This window comes from Oxyura jamaicensis, chromosome 1, assembly GCF_011077185.1.
Source record: "Oxyura jamaicensis isolate SHBP4307 breed ruddy duck chromosome 1, BPBGC_Ojam_1.0, whole genome shotgun sequence".
In the NCBI taxonomy this organism is placed as follows: Eukaryota; Metazoa; Chordata; class Aves; order Anseriformes; family Anatidae; genus Oxyura; species Oxyura jamaicensis.
In genome coordinates this window covers 9,461,546-9,468,980 of record NC_048893.1, presented here as the reverse complement: position 1 = coordinate 9,468,980, position 7,435 = coordinate 9,461,546, and positions in this window count along the sequence as shown.

The following is a 7,435-nucleotide window of genomic DNA, read 5'->3' as shown; positions in this document are numbered from 1 at the left end:
GCGTTAAGGCTCTTTTAGAAAACTAAAATGGGTTTTGCTTCTACCAATAAATTCTGGATATTGGAAGCCACAGAGCTGCAGACCTTTTTTGAAATACATCACCTTTGAGTCAGTCTAACAGAATGAGTTTCACTGATTCATAGAAATATGTTGATATTCAAAAAGAATAGGCAGAAATATGTCACACCTATTAGATCCCATACTGAAAATAAAATATCTTTGAGCATGTGTTAAGAAGGAGTGTGGACCTGTTATTTCCCCCACCCAGATGCTTTAAAAATTGTCTCCAGTTACCATCAGATTGTATCAGCATAATATGGCTGGCCATCAATGCCAGACACTGATCCTGACAGGTCTGCACTCAGCATGCTGACTAGATCAGTCCCGTATCCTTGTGCTGGATTAAGAAATAGAATGTTAAATGAAACACTTCACAAATGACAGATCCTGGTCCATAATAATTTAATAAGGTCCCAACTAAATCTAAATTTAAAATGTTTTGTTTTTCCTGGGCGTGCTCAGAGGTTTAACAAAGCAGTTAGTATCGGCATTGCTAAAGTAAACTTAAATTATTTATGTAGCCACTCTCATACATTTCAGTTCTTAACTGAGCCTATTACACTTCAAAAATCTCTTTTTCACTTTCATCTCTCTCTCATTACATTTTTAACACTTCAGTTGTCACAATTTTTTGATCACAAGGTGGGAACATAAAGTCAGGACATGCTTATTTCTTAACAGTAGTGTTGATGCCACCCCATATACCCTCCTAACATTACTTCAGTTTGACACATTTGAAAAACTGATTACCAGTTTGGATTTTATACTACTGGAACTCACACTTGTTTAGCTCTCTTCACAGTTTTCCCTAGTATGACACTGCAAATGTGTTTAAGATTCAGGCAAGGTTCTAAAAAGATTCTTTAACTTACATATCTATTTAAATTTCAACTCAGCCCCCATCCTGTACAATGCAGATTGGTAGGCTTTGGTAGTAGTTGGAAGTGCTATCTTGCACTAAACTAGCAAATGCTGAATGCTAATAGCAATCACAGAAATCATGATATTAATTCCTGCTTTATTTTCAGTCTAGCATTACGCACGTAAATATGACAGTTTTTTTATCTTTGTTTCACCAGTTTTCACCAATATTTCTAAGGTGAAATTGTGGATTTATAAGAGATTAGATCTTGTCCTTATGCATAGAAGAGATTTCAAGAGATTTTTTTTCTTAAAAAAACAAAACACATCTGCCACATCCTCACCTATGACTTTAACAGAGCCACCTTGTACCTTCATGCTTAATTAAACTACATGATTTCATATCTAAGCACAATACTATGATTCAGTTTACATAAAATTATAGTATGGCGTTTATAATAACTATGACACCATTTCATTCTTAGAAAAAATAAATGAAATTACAGATCTTAAAGTACATCTTTCTATATACATATATACAACACTATTCAGGTCAGCTTTTTGGCTTTTTTGTTGTTGTTGTTTTCTGTATTTAGAGACATTATTGCATGAAAACGTTGAAAAATATCTTAATGTGGAAGGAGTGGGTTTAGCTTCAGAAACAATTGAAAATTGTTTTGCTTGATTGATTGCTTTATTCTTTATCTTAAACTGCATAAAATGGGACAGAAAAAGTCTGAATGAGTTAAGGATTAAGGCTATTTCCTGTTGGTACTGAAGCAGGCAGAAGAGAGCACACTGCCATCTTCCATCCAACACCGCAGTCAACTCTAACTTTAATGTGACAGGCCTGGGTTTGTACTGTGTAACCTCTTTACTCTTTGTACTGAGTAACCTCTTAATTGTGATCTCTAAATCAAACACCAGTTTCCTCAACAGTAAATGGACAAACCTGAGCATACTGACTATAGACGTAATGTGAGATTTCTATTGCACGTAACTTTGGTCCATGTAAATCCCTAATGCTAGGATTAATTTGGCTCCCCCCCACTTTTTATTTATTTATTTATTTATTTATTTATTTATTTATTTTTCCTTTCTGTTATTGCTATCAGTAGCAATAAAGAATACCTAGCTCAGTTCTCAGTATAATTGGCAGTAAGTGCAATGGGAGAATCATATCTCTGGGTCCAGTTTTATATCTCATGAAATAAAGTTACAACAGCAATGAATTTACATCAATTTATAGCTGATCTAGTATTGATTGCAATAACATAATCCATTCTAGCATGTTTGTTTAACGCTATTTTTTTTCCCAGTAATTGCACTATTTAATATTTCATGTAATTGTCTAAGAAAAATAGAGCAGAAAGCCATGAGGCCCATTTTTTCTGCTTCTCTCCTTTTTTTCTCTTGTCTTTCCTTGTGATTCTTTGTTCCTTGTCAAACAACTAATTTATGAGCAGACTCTGAGTCATGTCTACCCTGTTGATTTATTATTGAGCAGTGCTGAACTGAGACTGCTTTGCATTTTCATCTTTCTGAATGACAGGCAAGTGCTGATTTTATATTACAGTTTCTGATTTTCTGCAAGTCTATACTTCACAATTATTTTAAAGTTCCTACCACAATTTGCACACCTCTACATCACGTCACCTCTTCTTCTCAAATGTAACTAACCCTTAATGCATTTTCTTAATAACAAGAACTATGAGATTAGGGGTAAAAATGAAGAATAAAATAGTTATTATTATTAAAAATCCTTATTATGAAAAAAAACAGTTTTTAGTACTAGTCTCTTGGTTAAGAGACATTTTAAGAAATCTAAAGACAACTATGTAAAATGTCATAGAAAATAAATTTGAATAAATAAATCTTTGTTTCTTATTTCATACTGCTTTGGATTTATTTTATTTTATTTTATTTTAATTATTTTATTTTATTTTTCTGTTAAATTGTGTTAGATTTTAAGGTTTAAATGAAGCATGGTAGTCTTATTTCTATGTAAACCCATGTTGCCTTTTATATTTTTTATATGCATACAGACAATTTTAATTTAACACTCTATGTTATATAAACATTGAAACACAGCTTTATATGCAACAGGCAGTTGTAAACAATTCACGTAATGCAGTCATGTATGACAGGTTTTTTCTGAGCCTCAGAAAAAAATAAAAATAAAAAAATGCTACAATTTCTATGTTCAGATCAGTAAAAAACCTTCAGAAAGAAAAATGTAAAGGCTGTGATGTATAAGTATCCTTTGCATTAGTTATGTGGGTGTCGATCCATTCTCAGGAAGCATTAAATATATGAGAAGATGTAATATGCTCCTCTTCCCCATAGTAATTTGGCCACTGCTGTTAAAGACAACAAAAAATGTTTTTATAAATACATCAATACCAAAAGGAGGACTAAGGAGAATCTCCACCCTTTACTGGATGTGGGGGGAAACTTAGTAACCAGAGATGAGGAAAAAGATGAGGTGCTTAACGCCTTCTTTGCCTCAGTCTTTAACAGCAAAACCGGTTGTTCTCTGGACGCCCAGTACCCTGAGCTGGTGGAAGGGGATGGGGAGCAGAATGTCACCCCCATAATCCACGAGGAAATGGTTGGCGACCTGCTACAGCATTTGGATGTACACAAGTCAATGGGGCCGGATGGGATCCACCCAAGGATACTGAGAGAACTGGCGGAGGAGCTGGCCAAGCCACTTTCCATCATTTATCGGCAGTCCTGGCTATCGGGGGAGGTCCCACTTGCCATTTTTCGTCCCACTTTCAGCAAATGTGACGCCCATCTACAAGAAGGGCCGGAGGGTAGACCCGGGGAACTATAGGCCTGTTAGTTTAACATCAGTGCCAGGGAAGCTCATGGAGCAGATTATCTTGGGTGTCATCATGCGGCACTTGCAGGGCAAGCTAGCGATCAGGCCTAGTCAGCATGGGTTTACGAAGGGCAGGTCCTGCTTGACGAACCTGATCTCCTTCTATGACAAGGGGACACGCTTAGTGGATGAGGGAAAGGCTGTGGACGTGGTCTACCTTGACTTCAGTAAGGCATTTGACACCGTTCCCCACAGCATTCTCCTCAGGAAACTGGCTGCTCATGGCTTGGACTGGCGTAGACTTCGTTGGGTGAAGAGCTGGCTGGATGGCCGGGCCCAGAGAGTTGTGGTGAATGAAGTCAAATCCAGTTGGAGGCCGGTCACTAGTGGAGTCCCCCAGAGCTCGGTACTGGGGCCAGTCCTCTTTAACATCTTCATCGATGATCTGGACGAGGGGATCGAGTGCGCCCTCAGCAAGTTTGCAGACGACACCAAGTTAGGTGCGTGTGTCGATCTGCTTGAGGGTAGGAAGGCTCTGCAGGAGGATCTGGATAGGCTGGACCGATGGGCCGAGGCCAACGGTATGAAGTTCAACAAGGCCAAGTGCCGGGTCCTGCACCTGGGGCCCAACAACTCCAAACAGCGCTACAGGCTGGGAGATGTGTGGTTAGAAAGCTGCCTGTCAGAGAAGGATCTGGGAGTAGTGGTTGACAGTCGGCTGAATATGAGCCAGCAGTGTGCTCAGGTGGCCAAGAAGGCCAGCAGCATCCTGGCTTGCATAAGAAACAGCGTGGCCAGCAGGGCCAGGGAAGCGATTGTCCCCCTGTACTCGGCTCTGGTGAGGCTGCACCTCGAGTACTGTGTTCAGTTTTGGGCCCCTCGCTACAAGAAGGACAGGGAGGTGCTTGAGCGAGTCCAGAGAAGGGCAATGAAGCTGGTGAAGGGTCTGGAGAACAAGTCTTATGAGGAGCGGCTGAGGGAGCTGGGACTGTTTAGCCTGGAGAAGAGGAGGCTCAGGGGTGACCTTATTGCACTCTACAGGTATCTGAAAGGAGGCGGTAGCGAGGTGGCGGTTGGTCTATTCTCCCATGTGCCTGGTAACAGGACGAGGGGGAATGGGCTAAAGTTGCGCCAGGGGAGGTTTAGGTTGGATATTAGGAAGAACATCTTTACTGAACGGGTTGTTAGTCACTGGAATAGGCTGCCCAGGGAAGTGGTTGAGTCACCATCCCTGGAGGTCTTTAAAAGACGTTTAGATGTAGAGCTTAGGGATATGGTTTAGTGGAAGATTTGTTAGCGTTAGGTCAGAGGTTGGACTCGGTGACCTCTTGGAGGTCTCTTCCAACCTAGACTATTCTGTGATTCTGTAATTTGGCAAAGTAGATTATATTACTCAATATTAAAAACCTAACTGAAGTTAGGTTTTAAACTAACTTAAATGTCTACACTGAGAGTTTAAACATGGATTTGGGAGTGGGTAAGTTAACTAAACTCCTCCCTGTCCTTTTTTTTTTTTTTTTTTCTTTTTTTCATCTACAAGTTTCTGAGGGCATAATGTATTCACATTGAAGAGGCAAGATTGGGATACAATTTTTGAACATGTCTATGTACTATGAGGAGGATGGAGATAAGACAGTTATGCTTTTTAGCTTCAGAGGGAAATTAAGAATATGTCTGGAGACACTACAGGCCTGTGTGGGACTCCACATTTCTTTAATATGAGACTGAATGACTGAAAGGAATTCATTTATACAATATTGCATTCAAGAGGTAAAAAGGAGGGATTAAACTGTATATGTATGCAAAAAATGAAATGACTGAATAGGAAATATAAAAATAATGGAAATACTGTGATATCACATGGGAAAGAATTTTACATATATTAGAAATTATCTAAAATCTTATGCACAAGATGTGTCTATTTATAATTATGGAAATAGAGACTCAAGTGAGTGGATAGCCTCGCAGTGCTTTTAATAGGATATAGATTTGGTTCTTAAAGCACCTATTTTCCAGAATTATACTCATTATCTCAGAATTTCGTGGCATTATTTTGAATTTATACTACAGTAAGAAAGGAGGTGTTTTGCATAGATTTAATGAAGGAGAAACCTGCTGTAGTTCTATGAAGTCCATGAAATATTTTGTGTGCAACTTTTGATAAAGATTAGATTGCTGCCTTAGTTTTTTGTGTGTATTTCAGGTTGGTTTCTTGTATTTTTACGCTGTTGTAGGGAGAGAGCATCGCTTGATCTTAGAAAAGAATGGAATATTTTTGTTTTTATTTTTACAAAGTCTTCAGATTTATCAACAGAAAAAAAAAAAGCTGAAAATACAATTGTTGCTTAGTTTGCTCAGATATTTATTGCCTAATTTGATGCAATTATATACAGTTTATAAATATAATAAATGATTTAAAAAAAAAAAAAACACAACAGTAAAACAGCTGCTTATGGTTATTTCAAGCAGCTCTTCTGATCAGGGTCAGTAGGGCAGATTGAGACAGGTAGCTCAAAATACAGCTGCCAATTGAGCTTTTTATAGATCATTAATATATTTGAAAATTGCTCTGGCAAATTTATCAATATAAATTTTACTGCAAACATGTACTTTTTAAACTAATTAGGTTTTTATGAAAGAAACAGTCATTTTCTACAGGAAGTCAGTAACAGTAAATCACTGGAGCTGCATATTAAGCATCAATTCTTCCCACTTGCTCAGTCACCATATGGCACCACACACTGTGCAGAAAGATAATCACTTTATTGTTGGCTGGGTTTTTAATCAGATACATCTCATACTGTTTTGTTAAACATTGCCTTGCAAATAAACCAACTTTACAATACATTTCTTTTTTGGAAGAAAACATAAATAAGACCTAGTGAAACACAAGAAGGTCTGGTCAAACTTGAAACATGGAATTTAATAAAATGATCAGGCATGAAAGAATATAAAACATTATTTGATGCACACAAAGATGCATCAAAATAAACTGGCTTGGGATCTGAGCAAACCTCTGTGCAAGGTGTCTGCTTTCCAGCAGCAGTTTGCTGGCTACATTAGACTTGACAGCTGTTGTGCTTGGTGGCTTTCAGACTATAATATTCACTACATCTAGCAGCTAATAGATCGCTGTGGTCCACCCATACTGGTAGGCTGCATGAACAAAGAGTTTATACAATGATCAGTTCTGCAGTTCTCTCCTGCTTTGTCCGCACAAATAGAAACTGTCCCTACAAACAGAAACTGTCATGGAATTTTTCCTGGGTGTTCCTCATGCAGAGGTCACTGCTTTTGTTTTATACTGTGCCTACCCCAACAGAAGCTCTGTGACCTTTCCGGCTTGAGTGGTCTGCAAGGGAAAGGAACAGAAAAGTTGACTAGACCTATATTCACAGGGATGTAAAAATAAAAAAATAAAATAATAATAAAAAAGCTGAATATTCACAATAAGTGGGGAAAAAACACCCTAAAGATTTTTTTTTTTTTTAGTATATGACAATGTTTCCTAGGAGAAGTAGTTGAATATTCATTCCTCTAAAATAAGACTAAAACAAACACAAATACACAATAGGAACAGCCTGAGCTGAAAAAGAGAGACATTAGATAGAGGTCCTTTGTATTTCTGATTTACATAAAATTACATGTAATTAACAGAATATTGTGGTTATGTAGTCAGATGTTGAC